General features: G+C 41.1%; 1 protein-coding gene across 2 annotated transcripts in view; it reads left to right on the top strand.

The window, feature by feature from the left end:
• The first annotated feature begins 1,910 nt into the window (after positions 1–1,910).
• Positions 1,911–15,000, top strand: part of LOC126999607 (uncharacterized) — a 26,223-nt gene continuing 13,133 nt past the window's right edge. The window contains exon 1 of one of the 2 annotated variants that reach the window (XM_050862383.1): positions 1,911–2,107. The gene's annotated coding sequence lies outside the window, so the exon portion shown is untranslated. Of the gene's footprint in view, positions 2,108–5,961; positions 6,585–15,000 lie in introns of those variants that run through there. The other variant, XM_050862382.1, reaches the window with a different exon arrangement.

Raw genomic sequence — 15,000 nt, 5'->3', positions numbered from 1 at the left:
TGAGAATAATTTATGCGAAGCGACAATTGTCATCCCTCACGACCCTTGAAACGTGTGTGTGTGTGTGTGTGTGTGTGTGTGTGTGTGTGTGTGTGTGTGTGTGTGTGTGTGTGTGTGTGTGTGTGTGTGTGTGTGTGTGTGTGTGTGTGTCTTTGTGATTATGAACACGAGAAAAACGCTTTCATCTGTTCCATTAGCTCGCATTGTTTCGTCCCTCCTCCTCCTCCTCCTCCTCCTCCTCTTCCTCCTCCTTCTCTTCCGGTGCTCCTCCTCCTCCTCCTCCTCCTCCTCCTCCTGTTCATTTCTGCACTTTCACATTTTCCTTTGGCTCCTTTCTCTCTCTCTCTCTCTCTCTCTCTCTCTCTCTCTGTGTGTGTGTCACCTCCATTCGTCGTCTTTGGGGATCAAAATAATTTTTCGTGAAGGACCCCCCCCAAAAAAGACAAAAAAAAAAAAAAGAAAACGGGAAAAAAAGAATGTGAGCCCGTTTTCGTTTTCATAAAGGTTTTTCAATTTAATGCGAATCGACTCCTAATTCAGAAACCCTCTTCGGAAGGATTAAAAAAAGAAGAAAAAAAAAGAACTTGCAATTCCCTCTCATTCAGTAGATTTAAATTACCCATAAAATCATGCGGCAAAAAAATCATGTGGTTTAGTGTGAGGATGAGGGAGAGGAGGGGAAGGAAGAGCAGCGGGAAGAGGAGGAGGAGGAGGAGGAGGAGGAGGAGAAGGAGAAGGATAAAGTGAAGGAGGAAAAGGTGAAGGAAGAAGAGCGAGATGTGTGAAGGAAGAAGTGAAATATTAAGAGTAGGAGGAATAGAATGAGAAAAAAAGGGATTAGAGGGAGGAAGATGAATAGAAGTAAGATATGAAGGAGGAAAAATAGAGAAGGAAGAAGTGAAACGATGAGAGGAGGAGGAATAGAATGAGGAAAAAGGGATTAGAGGGAGGAAGATGAATAGAAGTAACAGATAAAGAAGGAAAAACAGAGAAGGAAGAAGTGAAAGAGTAAATGGAGGAGAAATAAGAAGAATAAAGGGGGGAGTAACGGCAGGAAGATAAGATTAAGTAGGAGGAGGAGAAGGAGGAGGAGAAGGAGGAGGTGATAAAATTGAGAAGGAAAAAGTGAAAGAGTAAAAGGAGGAGGAAATAGAAGAGAAAAAGGAGGAGTAACGGGAGGAAGATGAATAGCAAAGCAAGAGAAGGAGGAGGAGGAGGAGGAGGAGGAGGAGGAGGAGGAGGAGGAGGAGGGTGGAATACGAGAAAGATAAGGAGGAAGAGAGATATGAGGATACGAAAGAGAGGAGAAGAATATTAACGAAAGAAAAAGAAGAGAGACGAAGAAGAGAAAGAGATGGAAGAAAAAAGTAAGAGGGAGGGAGAACAGTGGTAGTGGAGAGAGAGAGAGAGAGAGAGAGAGGATGCAAGGAAAAGTAAAAGAAGGAAGCAGGCGAAATTGAATAACAGGTAGAAATATGAGAAAATGAAAGAAAATAATATGAAAAAGAATAAGACACGGAGGAGGAAGAAGATAAAGAGTAGAAGGGGAGATGATAAAGAAGTAGAGAAAGAGGAGCAAGAGGAAGAAGAGTGACAGTGGCGGTAGTGGTTGGAGGAAGAAGAAGAAAAAATAAAAAGAGAAGATAAAAGGTAGAAGAGGAAGATGATAAAGAAGTAGAGAAAGAGGAACAAGAGGAAGAAGAGTGACTGTGGTGGTAGTCGTGGTTGGAGGAAGAAGAGACAGAAAAAGATGAAAAGTAGAGGGTGAGATGATAAAGAAGTAGAAAAGAGGAGCAAGAGGAAGCATGAGAGTGACATTGCTAGTGGTCGTGGTTGTCAAGAATGGCGCGGAAAATGAATAGTCCTCCGTGATACATCCACTTCCCATTTTCTTTCAGCAATACCTCAGAAGGAAAACGGGGAGTGCCAGCTGATAGGGCCCGCGGTGGACGAGAGGAAATTGCATGTGTATTTATTGCCGCCGAGGACAGGCCTGGACCACGTGACCTGACCTGACTTGACCTGACCACCACCACCAACAGCATCAACAAGAACACGTGACCTGCAAGATAGAGGAGAAAGAAGATGAGGAAGGGGAGGATGTTAGGTAAGTGTGTTTGTGTTTGCTTGTTTGTGTTTGTTTGTGTTTTGGAATGGCCGTCAACGCTGTTTTCTAATTTTCTTTTTTTTTTCGTTTTTTTTCTTTCTCGTTGAGTCTTCGCTTTTTTTCCCTTTTTTCTCCTTTCTCTTCCTATTTTTTTTCCTTTTTCCCTCATTCAATTTGTATTTTGTTGTCATTAATTTGATTTCTACTTTGCTACTTTAGATCATATCGCTTCTGTTTATATTATTATCTATTACTGTATCTTTCAATTACTTATAGATACTTTTTGTGATAGACTTGGTAATACTGTTCTCATTTAAAGGGATTCGAACTGGAGGTGAAAAAGAAAACGGGATGTACACTGTACAGGTATGGAGGCAAATCTACGTAACAAAAAAAATAATGAGAGGTAAAGAAGAAAGATAAGAAAGATAGAAGAATTGAGGAAGGAACAACAAAAAACATGCAATAGGGAAGTGTAGGAAAATAGGAAATAAGAAAATGGGACGAGGAGAGATAAGGCAGAGAGTGGGAAAAAGAGAAAAATAGGAGTAAGGAAGAAGGAAGGAGAGTGGGAGGGAGGAAGGGAGAGGGAGAGAGAGGGAGGGAGAGGGAGGGAATCTATAAAAAAGTGAGAGAGATGAGACTTGAAGGCTTGTAATGTGATGGAGAGAAAGGACTTTTAGGGAGGGAGGAAGGAGGGAGGGAGGGAGGGAAGGAGGGAAGGAAGGCAAGACTGTAATGGGGATGAAGGGAAGGAGGGAAGAAGAGAGGAAGGGAGGGATGTCTAATGGGTGGAGGAGGAGGAGAAGGAGGAAGAGGAGGAGGAGGAGGAGGAGGGGGGGGAGGGGGCCTGATTACCCTGGGTGTGTGGAGGAAATTGAATTTTTATCAGATTTTGTTACTTAGATCATCAAGGAAAACGTGTGTGTGTGTGTGTGTGTGTGTGTGTGTGTGTGTGTGTGTGTGTGTGCTGAGGGAAGAAGTAAGGAGAGTAGAATATGAGGAGAAGGAGGAGGAAGAGGAGGAGGAGGAGGAGGAGGAGGAGGGCTAGCAATACATTAACTTTTTTCACCTTTGTTATTCTCTCTCTCTCTCTCTCTCTCTCTCTCTCTCTCTCTCTCTCTCTCTCTCTCTCTCTCTCTCTCTCTCTCTCTCTCTCTCTCTCTCTCTCTCTCTCTCTCTCTCTCTCTCTCTCTCTCTCTCTCTCTCTCTCTCTCTCTGGAGACGAAAAAAAAAATTAAAAAAAATGACGCCTAATGAATCCTGGAGACAAATCTTTTCTTTTTTTAATATACATTTTCACACACAAATACACACACAAAAAAACAACAACTTATGCTTACTTTCCTTCCCATACATAGAATCACCTTTTGTCTCATTTCCTTACTAAATTTCACTAACCTTTCATTTACGCTTTCTTAATTCTTTCAGTATAAACAAAGTATATATCAACTAACAAACAATACTTCACACTTCCATCTATAGTACTGATTCATCCTTATTTTTATTTCTTTTACAACAAAGGAGACAGCTCAAGGGCACACAAAAAAAGTAAACAATAATAAAAAAAGCCCGCTACTCGCTGCTCACAAAAAGAATCTAAAGTCTGTCAATCTTTTCCTTTTCCTTACGAGGTATAGAAAGATGAGCAAGGACAAGGTCTAAATAAATGGGAGGTCAACTCAGGCGCGGATTAGGTGACGTCAGGCGGTCTTTCTTTAGATCTTGAGCAAGAGGAAGAGGAAGAAGAGAGCCAGGAATACGAGGAAGTAAGAACGAACGAGAGAGGATGTGAAAGGAAGGTTAGAGAAAGAGAAGGGAGAGGATAAAAAACTGTGTGAGACTGACCCGCGTAATCCGAAGAGCCTCCCAAACTCACTTCGCCAGGGGGGTACCTCTCTCTTTGGCCGTCTGGTTAAGGTGTGGCTTTCCCATCTCGCTCGTCACAGGTTCGATCCCCAGCGCCGGTAAAACCCCTTCCGTGTCTGAATCAATTTCTCGTGTGTTTCGTGACGCGCAGATGTTGTGTGGTGGTGTGCTGAAGTGGAAATCAAGGGCATTATAGAAGTAGAAAGTGAAGAGAAGGTTATTGAGGAAAAGAAACAGAAGGAAGAAGAAAAAGGAGAGTCCGATATTACTAATGAAGGATATTTTCTAAACTTTCCTTCGCCAACCCTCTTTGAATGCTGCTTACTTCACTTCTAATTACTGTTTCCTAGGCCTACTTATTCCTACTATTACTAAGATTGAAATTATTGTGTTGGATGTTGCCACTGACCCGTAAAAGTGGTGCATAGAAAGATCGTAGGAAACCGTCGGGTCCAGCGGAATGATAATGTTGGAACTGATTATCTCTCTCTCTCTCTCTCTCTCTCTCTCTCTCTCTCTCTCTCTCTCTCTCTCTCTCTCATTTTCGTTTTTTTCTTCTTTCTTCAAATACAAACTTTTCAATGTATTTTTTTTTCAAGAGTACAACTTTTTTTTTCTTACTAGTTTGGTTCCATTTTCGTTGTATTTATATTTTTGCATATTTTTCTTTTCTTTTTTTCTTTTCTTTTTTTTTTCTTTCAAACAAACGTTGCTTTATGGTTTGCAAGTCACTGACATCCTCTGCCTCTTTTTTTCCTATTTTTCTTCCTGTCTTTTCTCCGTTTTTGTTTTCTTATTTTTCTTTACATTTTGTTCACCGTTCTTTTCTCTTACTTTGCCTCATGTCTTTTCACCGTTTTTTTGTTTTCTTATTTTTCTTTTTATCTTTTCTTATTTTCCGCCCTGTCTTTTTACCATTTTTATTTTTTTATTTCGTTGTCTTTTCAGCGTTTTTGTTTTCATTTTCCTCCTGTGTTCTCACCTGTTTATTTTCTTCTTCCTCTTGTCTTTTCACCATCTCTCTTTTCTCATTTTTCTTAATATCTCTTCATCATTTTTGTTTTATTATTTTTTTCCTATCCAATTTGTCTTATTTTCTTTCCATTTATTCAGTCCCGTCATATTCTTTTCCGTCCCTCAGAAGTCTCCTTTAATTTTCATTCCACACACGCGAATCATTTTTAATTTCCGCTCTTTTTTTATTTTGTTTTATGGTTTTCCCGGAGAAGAAAGAGAGTGGTGGGTCAGGAAGAGGAGGAGGAGGAGGAGGAGGAGGAGGAGGCATTTCATCCATGGTCCTCTACCGTAATCGAGTGTGACTTTCTTGATTCGTAGTGTCAACATTACTTGGAGGAGGTGTGTGTGTGTGTGTGTGTGTGTGTGTGTGTGTGTGTGTGTGTGTGTGTGTGTGTGTGTGTGTTTAGGGGACGAAGGAAACGGAGATTGATAAGAGGGAGGGAAAGGTTACGATGGGAGATAATAGTAATAATAATAATATGAAGAAGAAGAAGAAGAAGAAGAAGAAGAAATGAAGTGACGTGAATTAAATTGATGGAATCCAAACACGAGGAAATTTAGACCGTGTAGAATTCTTTTAAGTACTACCTATGTCACTCACTCTCCTGATGGGCCTTTTGGACAACCTGTTATTGGCGCTGGCGAATTTATTTTATAGTGTCTGCCGTGATATGACTCTTCCTTGGCTCATGCTGCCCCCCGGTCCTCCACTCTTATTTTTTTTTTACAGTTAACGAAGCTGCTCAAGGGCTAAAATAAATAAGAACAAAAAATCTAGCTAACCTTAACTAAAGTCGCTTAAATAAGGGTTAATATAAGATCTGGGCAGCTTAAAGAAGAAACAGAACAGCAAGAAGAGTGTGGTTAATATACACCTGAGAACCTGAGAGGATGATGAGAGGAATAGACAGTGGTTCATGTAAAAAGAAGGAATTGATGATGATGGTGATGATGATGATGGTGGTAGTGGTGATAGTGATGTCGGTATGATAGAGAAGGAAGAGGAGGAGGTGATAGGAGACGGTTATGAAAGCGGTGATAGACAATGAAAGAGGAAGAAGAAGGGGAGGTGGTGATGATGCTGGTGGTGGAGGCTGCCGCGGCGCACTCATCTCCCTCATCGGCGGGGGTCGGCGGGGGGTCGGCGCGGTGTCTTGCCTCGGCAGTCAGTGTGGACGGACGGGTCGGCGGTGAGGGTCGGGCTGCAGGCGGTCCCGAGCGCTGGGGAGCATGTGAGGCGACGCGAGGAGGCCGCGACACAACCTCCGCCCCGCGCCACGCCCACGGCCACACTGAAGAGCCTTACCATTACCAGCTGGATATATGGACACTAATAGCAGACACATTGCACTCCTCTCTGAAACACTAAACTCCGCCTGAACATTATAAACAAACAATAAAATCCTGAGTGAGATTTACCGAAACTTTTGTGAACTGGTCGCTGGGGAAGTTTAGAAGGTTGTTACTAGTGACCCTGACCTAACTTGACCTGGCTTGACCTCCGCCGCTATGTTCTACCTGGTCACCTGAACGCGCCGGCACTCTCACCTGGGGTCGCGGCACTCACAGGTGAACGAGGTGATATTTAAAGGTAGGGTCACGTGTCTATAGTTACACCTCATGTTTGTTATGATTGGAACGAATGAGACTTTTTCTTCTTCTCCTCCTCCTCCTCTTGTTGTTGTCGTTGTTTTTGTTGTGCTTTTTTTTTCTTTTTTCTCTTCCTCGTCCAAAGTCTCCTCTTGTTGCTGCTGCTGCTGCTGTTGTTGTTGTTGTTGTTGTTGTTGTTGTTGTTGTTGTTGTTGTTTTTCTTCTTCTTCTTCTTCTTCTTCTTCTTTCTCTTCTTCTTTTTCTTCTTCTTTTTATTCTTCTTTCTCCTCCAGTTCCTCCTCTTGTTGTTATTGTTGTTGTTGTTGTTGTTGTTGTTATTGTTCTCCTTCATCTTCTTCGTCCTTTTCTTCTTCTTCTTCTTCTTCTTCTTCGTCTTCTTTTTCTTCTTCTTCTCTTTCTCCTCCTCTTCCTCCTCCTCCTCCTCCTCCTCCATTAGTATATTCATGAGGTAAGGTTAAGGTAATGTCATTTGTAAACGTCTTGTCCTCCTAAACTCACTTCCACCTTAAAAAAAAAAAAATCTATAATCGGTTTACTTATTTGTTTGTTGCTATTTAATAAACCCAAACTTCCTTGCAGCCGGTAAATTAACTTCTCTTTACTCTTCTTCGCTTCTTCGCTCTTCACTTTAATAAACTATCACTTTTTTTTACTTTAATTTAGTTTATTCCATCGGCATTTTTTTTTCATACGCTCGTAGCCCCGTTTTTTTGTTTTTTGTTTTTGTTTACCTATGAATACACTTCCTGGTAGTTCGTCTTTAGGATTGTGAGGCTTTAAACTTATATTCTCCCTTTTTTTTTTGGAATGTTGATTGACTGGAAGCGAAAGTAAGACTGCGACTTTACACGTATTGAAAAAAAAAAAATAAAAAGAATGTAGTTAGATTTCGTATATGTGATTTGCGTGTTATATTACTACTACTACTACTACTACTCTCTCTCTCTCTCTCTCTCTCTCTCTCTCTCTCTCTCTCTCTCTCTCTCTCTCTCACACACACACACACACACACACACACACATACCAATCACGCAACACTAAAAAAAGGAGTACCTCAACATCCAGTAACTCCTCTCTCTCTCTCTATTTTTCTCTTTTATTTTCTCTCAATTTCTCTTCTTCTTTTTTACTTTTTCTCTCCCAACTAATCATCCTCAAACAACAACAACAACAACAACAACAGCAACGAAAATATCAGAACTTTACAATCCTGCCTCTACAAAACGCTGACATATTTCCAGAGAGAGAGAGAGAGAGAGAGAGAGAGAGAGAGCACCTTAGACGCGAGGTTCAAGGGGCGGCGTGAAGCAGATGTTTCGCTCAGCTCGAAACTTGGAAATGAATCCGAACTTTCCGAAATGAACCTGAAATACTCCGGGGCCGAAGCTTCGAAACTGTTGGCGGCCTTATTATCCGCGTAATCGAGATGTCTTTTTTTTAATCGTCTGTTTCCTCGTCTGTCTGTGTGTCTGTCTGTCTGTCCACCAACTTTCCGATAGGTATGTTTGTGTATCTGCCTGTCTGTCTGTGTGTTTGTCTGTTTATTTGCCTACCTACCTGTCTGTATTTGTATTACTTCGCCTTCTTTCTATTTTGAGAGAAAGAAGGTAGGAAAGAGAAGGAAGGAAGAGGAAGAAGTGATGAAAGGCAAGAAGGAAGGAAGGAAAGAGAGGAAGGGGTAGGGAAGGAGGAAGTAGATAAATATAAATGTACATAGAAGAGGAAGAAAGGAAGAAATACGTAAAGACAAAAGTAGGGAAAAGAAGAGAAAATAAGTAGGGCAAGATAAGGAAGTATGGAAATAGAAAGAAGTAGGAAATGATAGGAAGGAAAAGAGGAAGAAGGAAGTAGAAATTAGTAGGGAAAAAGAGAAGAAAGTAGAGAAAGAGAAGGAAAAAAAGTATGGAAAAGGAGCAGGAAGAGAAGAGAATACATGAGTTGATAAAGGAAGGAAATAATTCAGAGGTGGATGTAGAGAAAGATAGAAGAAGAAACGAGGAAATGTAGACAAAAGGAAAGAAGGACTGAAAGAGAGAAGTAAGGAATAGAGGAAGAAAAAAACAGAATAGATAAAAAAGAGAAGCAGAGAAACAAAGAGAGGAGTAAGAAAAAGACAGATAAATATTCACTAAGAAACACAGATACGAACAACGCTTTTTTATCTCCGTATAGAACCAACATTTTTTTTGGCATCGCGTTACCTGTTTCCTTCCACTAATTAATCAACAGGTAAGGCAAAAATCGCTCATTATCTCCACCAGACGAGGGGCAAAAAAAAAAAAAAAAAAGAGCGGGAACTTTATTTTTCCTTATAAATATTTTACCGGAAATGCATCAGTCCGGGCCACACACAGTATTCCATTCGGGCCTAAATATTATTCCCTGTATAAAACTCGTGGCGATATTGGACCACAAAAAATATAGATCAGTAACCCGTCGAGGCCCAGGTGTATTTTAGAGGGAAAACGTGTGCCATTATATTTCTGGGAGGGAGTGCGTGAGTGAGTGCGTGAGAGTGGGTGTGTTTTCGGGTTGTGTTGGGGAGGTCCTTTTTCTTTCGTATATTCCGTTTTCTTTGTCTGTAGAAAATGGGAAGTGATACATGCGGGGTTGTCCTAATTTAGACATCATTTTATATTTTGTGAGTGCGTGAGTGAGTGTGTTTTCTCTTCGGGTTGTGTTGGATAGCTCCTTTTTATTTCGTATATTCCGTTTTCTTTGTATGTAGCAAATGGGAGGCAACATATGCGAGTTTGACCTAATTTCGACATCATTATATATTTTTTGAGTGCGTGAGTGAGTGTATTTTCTGTGTTTTGTGTTGAGGAGCATTATTTTCTTTCGTATATTCCGTTTTCTTTGTATGTAGAAAATGGGAGGCAACATATGCGGGTTTGACCTAATTTCGACATCATTATATATTTTGTGAGTGCGTGAGTGAGTGTATTTTCTGTGTGTTGTGTTGAGGAGCTCCATTTTCTTTCGTATATTCCGTTTTCTTTGTGTGTAGAAAATGGGAGGGAACATATGCGGGTCTGACTTAGTTTCGACATCATTTTATATTTTGTGAGTGCGTGAGTGAGTGTGTTTTCTCTCCGGGTTGTGTTGGGGAGCTCCTTTTTCTTTCGTATATTCCGTTTTCTTTGTCTGTAGAAAATGGGAAGTGATACATGCGGGGTTGTCCTAATTTCGACCTCATTTTATATTTTGTGAGTGAGTGAGTGAGTGCGTTCGTTTTCTGTGTTTGGTAGCTAGGTTTTCTTTTGCATATTCCGTTTTCTTCCGCTGTAGAAAATGGGAAGTATAACGCGCGGGGTTTCATAATTTCACTACAGCGTATTATATTTTGAGGAATGACTGAGTGAAATAGCTTTTTTTTGTGTGTTTTTTGGTTGCTCCATTTTCTTTCACGCACTACGTTTTCTTCCGCCGCAGAAAATGGGGAGGATTATACACTGGAGCGGGGTTTCCTAATTTCACCGCGAGGGGGCACTAATGAATTTGGTTTGCTTCTCTGTGTAATCCATTATTGTTTTTCCTTTTGATTCATTGTTAGTAAATTCATTATTGTGTTGTGTTCATTTTTCCGCGGCGCGAGGGGAAAAGGGTGGCTGCGGGCCGTCCCAAATTGGTGCCTTTTTTTAATGAACTAACAACCGCCAATCATGAGGGAGAGAGAGAGAGGTATATATTTCATTAAACTACCTCTAAATCTCTCTGCCCCCCTTCTCTCTCTCTCTCTCTCTCTCTCTCAGCCACTATTCTCTTACTTTATTCATTCATTCTTTTTCATTCTTTTCTTTTCATCATATTTTCTCTTATATTTTTTCTTTTATCCTTTCTTCCATGATTCTATTTTCCTTTCTTGACTCTTTATCTATCTCTTTATCTATCTATCTATCTATCTATCTATCTATCTATCTATCTATGTATATATTCCTTCACTTATTCACCCTCTCTCTCTTTCATTTTCTTCTCCTTCGCCTCTTTCCTCTCTCCTCTCTTCCCTAGATCTTTTCACCATTCACTTCTTATCTCAAACACATTTCTTCTCCTTCTCCCCCTCTTACCAACTCTCTCCCTCATCCTCTCTCCTTCCCTCTCTCCCTCCCTTCTCTTTCGCCTCTTTCCTCTCCTCTCTTCCCTAGATCTTTTAACCATTCACTTCTTATCTCAAACACACTTCTTCTCCTTCTCCCCCTCTTACCAACTCTCTCCCTCATCCTCTCTCCTTCCCTCTCTCCCTCCCTTCTCTTTCGCCTCTTTCCTCTTCTCTCTTCCCTACATCTTTCTACCATTCACTTCTTATCTCAAACACACTTCTTCTCTTTCTCCCCCTCTTGCCAACTCTCTCCCTCATCCTCCCTCCCTCCCTCTCTCCCTCCCGTCCCTCAGTGTTAAGGAGCCTCCCTCGCCATAGTTAAGTAGGCAATAGTCCAATAAGAGGCCATAACGTATCTCCTTCCTTGTACTACCTTGGCCATGTGTATTACCTGCCTCCTGTCACGGCTAATTGGAATAGGTAAAGGTGAGGTATTATTTATTTATTTATTTGCTTTATTATTCGTCCTGTTTTTAATGACTTTGTGTGTGTGTGTGTGTGTGTGTGTGTGTGTGTGTGTGTGTTTGTGTGTGTGTGTGTGTGTGTGTGTGTGTGTGTGTGTGTTGATAGACGTTCAATGCCTTCTTTTTTTCTTATTAGTTTTCATGTTTTCTTTCTTTTGTTTTCTTTTATTTTTATTTCCTTTTTATTTTGTTATTTCTTTCTATTTTCACTCCATTATTATTGCTTTTCGTTTCTCATTTCTTTTCTTTCTTTTTTTATTTTCTCATTCCTGTTTTTCCTGTCTTCTGTTCTTCATATTTGCTTTCTTTTCTTCCTTTCTTTCAATTCCTTCTTTCCATTTTCTCTAACGTATTTTTTCATTATTTTATCCTTCATTTGCATTCTTTTCGTTCTTTCTTACTTCCGTTCTTTATTTCATCTCCCTCTATTGTTTATTCCTTTTCTTTTACCCTTCGTTTTTTGTTTGGATTTCTCTTCTCTTCGTTATTTCTGTCTCTTCCTTTTTCATTCTTTCATATTTTTTTCGTTTCTCTGTCTATTCATTTATCCTCCATTCGTTCCCTTATTCATTCGTTCATTCATTTACTAATTTCCTCGTTTGTTTCAGTGCTTTACGAGACTATGTGAAATGATAGCTTGTTGTTGATGTTGTTGTTGTTGATTTTTGTTGTTGCCGCTGTTTTGGTTCGCTTTCTGGTTGTTGTTGTTGTTGTTGGGAGCCTCATATTTTAGGGAAATTGCACTTAATAGGATCAGTAGTGCAGTTTAAACTAAGTAATTATAACTCCAAACAAAGAGAGAGAGAGAGAGAGAGAGAGAGAGAGAGAGAGAGAGAGAGTCAGTTATAGATTCAAAACCTTTCACTTAAACTTTTGTATAACATTAAATGGTGTTTGGCAAGACTCCTCCTCCTCCTCCTCCTCCTCCTTCACATTTTTTTTTTTCCTCTTCATCGTTTTCCTCCTCCTCCAACATCACCCTCCTTATCCTCCTCTTCCTCCTCCTCCTCCTCCTTCTCTTATCCCTTCTCTTCCTTCTCTTTTTCCTGCATTATCTCCTTTTCCTTTTTTCCATTTCCACTTTTCCTTTTTCTTATCTTCATTCATTCTTTCCTTCCTTCCTATTTCCTCATTCCACTTATCTATTCATCTCTTTTGCTTCTATTTTACTTTCTCTCTCTCTCTCTCTCTCTCTCTCTCTCTCTCTCTCTCCATTAGTCTGCCGCCGTTCAATTAATTTCGGATCTATCGCACGATTAGACGAGGCTCGGATGGTTTCCCGCGAGTCGAAGTTACTTTTTCGCCTCCTCGCGGCGCGTCCTCAGCAGCGAGCGATAGCCAGTGGGAGTGAGTGAAAGTCAAGGAGGCCGAATGCTAATAATGATAACTGTGACGTAGGGATATTGTCTTCTTGTGATGTTTCTTTCTGTTCTGTCTGTTTCGTTCTGTTATTGGTGTGTGAGGGCGGGGAGGTTGTGGGGTTGTGTGTGGGGAGGGGTTTGTGTGTGTGTATGTGTGTGTGTGAAAGGGAGGTTTTGTGGGGGTTGAGTGTATTGGTGAGAGAGGGGTTGAAGAGGTTGTGGGTGGGGAGTTGTGTCTCTGGAAGGGTGGTTGTATGTGTGGGGGGATATATTTTCTGTGTGTAATGAAATGTCTGTTTAATTACGAATCCATAACTTTCTGTCTGTTTATTTTCCTCTCTTTTTTTCTTCTTTTCTTCCAATTCGTCCATTTATCTATCCATTCTTGCCTATCTGTGTATTTCTTTTTTTCTCTTTTTCTGTTTATATTCTCATTCATTTATCCTTGTCTTTCTATTTGCTTATTTTCCTCTTCTTGTTCCTATATTCCCATCCATTCATCCACCTATGTGACCTACCACCCACTCACCCTTCCATTGTATTAGTCATCCATTCATTTATCCTTTCATCCATCTAACGAGCCTGCCTCCGAGTCACCCAGCCACTCAATCATCCACTCACTCATGCACCCAGTTATCCACTCAACCACTCATCCACACAGCTACAAACCCACTTAGCTGATCATCCACCCTGTCCCCTTGTTACCCAGCTACCCAGTCAGTCAGTCATCCACAGTCATCCACTCAGTTATCCATCCAATCGACTAGTCACCCACTCAGTTATACATCCAATCAACCCCCTTGTTACCCAGATACCCAGTCATCCAGTCACATCCAGTCATACCGCTCAGCTAGTCATCCACGCAGTCCCAAGCTAGTCATCCATTCAGTTTCCTTAGTACCTAGCCACCCAGTCATCCATTCAATCATCCAGTCATTCATCCGGTCAGTCACCCAGTCATCCAACCACCAGTAGCACCCACAATCATCCAGTCATTCATCCATTCAATCATCCAGTTATTCAGTCAGTCATCCAGTCATCCAGTCATCGAACCACCAGTAGCACTCACAGTCACCCAGTCATCCAGTCATCCAACCACCAGTAGCACCCACAATCATCCAGTCATTCATCCATTCAATCATCCAGTCAATCATCCAGTCAGTCAGTCAGTCACCCAGTCATCCAGTCACCAGTATCACCCGCAATAAGCCCCGTGAAGTGTGGACTTAGGTGTGGTTATGGGGGGTTGGGGCGTAGAGTCCGGGCTTACTGGGTGAAAAGGGCTAATTAATGATGATGGTGATGATGGTGGTAGTGATGATGAAGGGGGGGAGAACAGAGGGCGTCATCATCATTATCATTTTTTGGCTCACTGTAGGACTTTTCTATTTTAATTTTTCGTTTTTTTTTATCTCATTTTATCTTTCAATGTTATTTTTGTTCACAGGTGGGTGGATTGACAGGAGGGAAAGGTGGGAAGGTGAAGGTTCGAATAGGGACAAAGAGGATGGAAGGAGGAGAAGAATAGAAAAAGAAGGAATAGAGGAAGAAGAGTATAAGGGACGTGAAGGAAAGGAAAAAAAGCTGCCTGAGATAGAGATGAAAGGAGGAAGAAAGCAAGGAAGCAAGGAAGGGAGGAAGGAAGGGAAATTGTTAAAGACTAGCTGAAAAAAAAGTGAGGGTATTTTGGAAGTGATTGAAGGAAGAAAGGAGGGGAAGAAAGAAGGACGAAAAACTGATACCAGACTAATGAGAGGAAGGGTAAAAAAGGCGTCTGGGGTAGTGAGGGAACGAAGAAGGGAAGGACTGAAAGAAGGAAAGTGTATAGATATTGAAGGAAGGAAGGAAGGGAGGGAAAGAAAAGGAGCATCAGGTAAACGAAGGAAAGAAGTAATGAAGGAGGAAAAATATGTCTGGAAGAGAGAGAGAGAGAGAGAGAGAGAGAGAGAGAGAGAGAGAGAGAGAGAGAGAGAGAGAGAGAGAGAGAGAGAGAGAGGATGCTGAGGAAGAGATGAGGAGGCTGGTCTCATCTCCACGCGGCTCTGGCTCACGTGTTACCTCTCCTGCATGTCACCTGTGTGTGTGTGTGTGTGTGTGTGTGTGTGTGTGTGTGTGTGTGTGTGTGTGTGTGTGTGTGTGTGTGTGTGTGTGTGTAAGGATGATGTTTTGGTTGTTTGGTTCAGAAAGAAAAGAGAGAGACAGACAGAAAACAAACAGACAGACAAACAAACACAGACAGACAGACAGACAGACAGACAGACAGAAAGACACACAGACAGACAGACCGGCAGACAAATAGAAAACAGACAGACATATGTAGACAAAAAGACAGGCGTTCATTTTCTTTTTCTCTATTCAGGCATATAATTAATTCTACGTATAACAAAAACTATATTTCCGTATCTTCGCTGAGCAGATTTCCTCCTTCTGTGAATTTGAATGTTTTATATAAAGCCGTGAATGTGTTAA

This window comes from Eriocheir sinensis, chromosome 16, assembly GCF_024679095.1.
Source record: "Eriocheir sinensis breed Jianghai 21 chromosome 16, ASM2467909v1, whole genome shotgun sequence".
Lineage (NCBI taxonomy): Eukaryota > Metazoa > Arthropoda > Malacostraca > Decapoda > Varunidae > Eriocheir > Eriocheir sinensis.
Note: the sequence above shows the minus strand (reverse complement) of the source record. Positions and strands in the feature narration are given on the sequence as shown.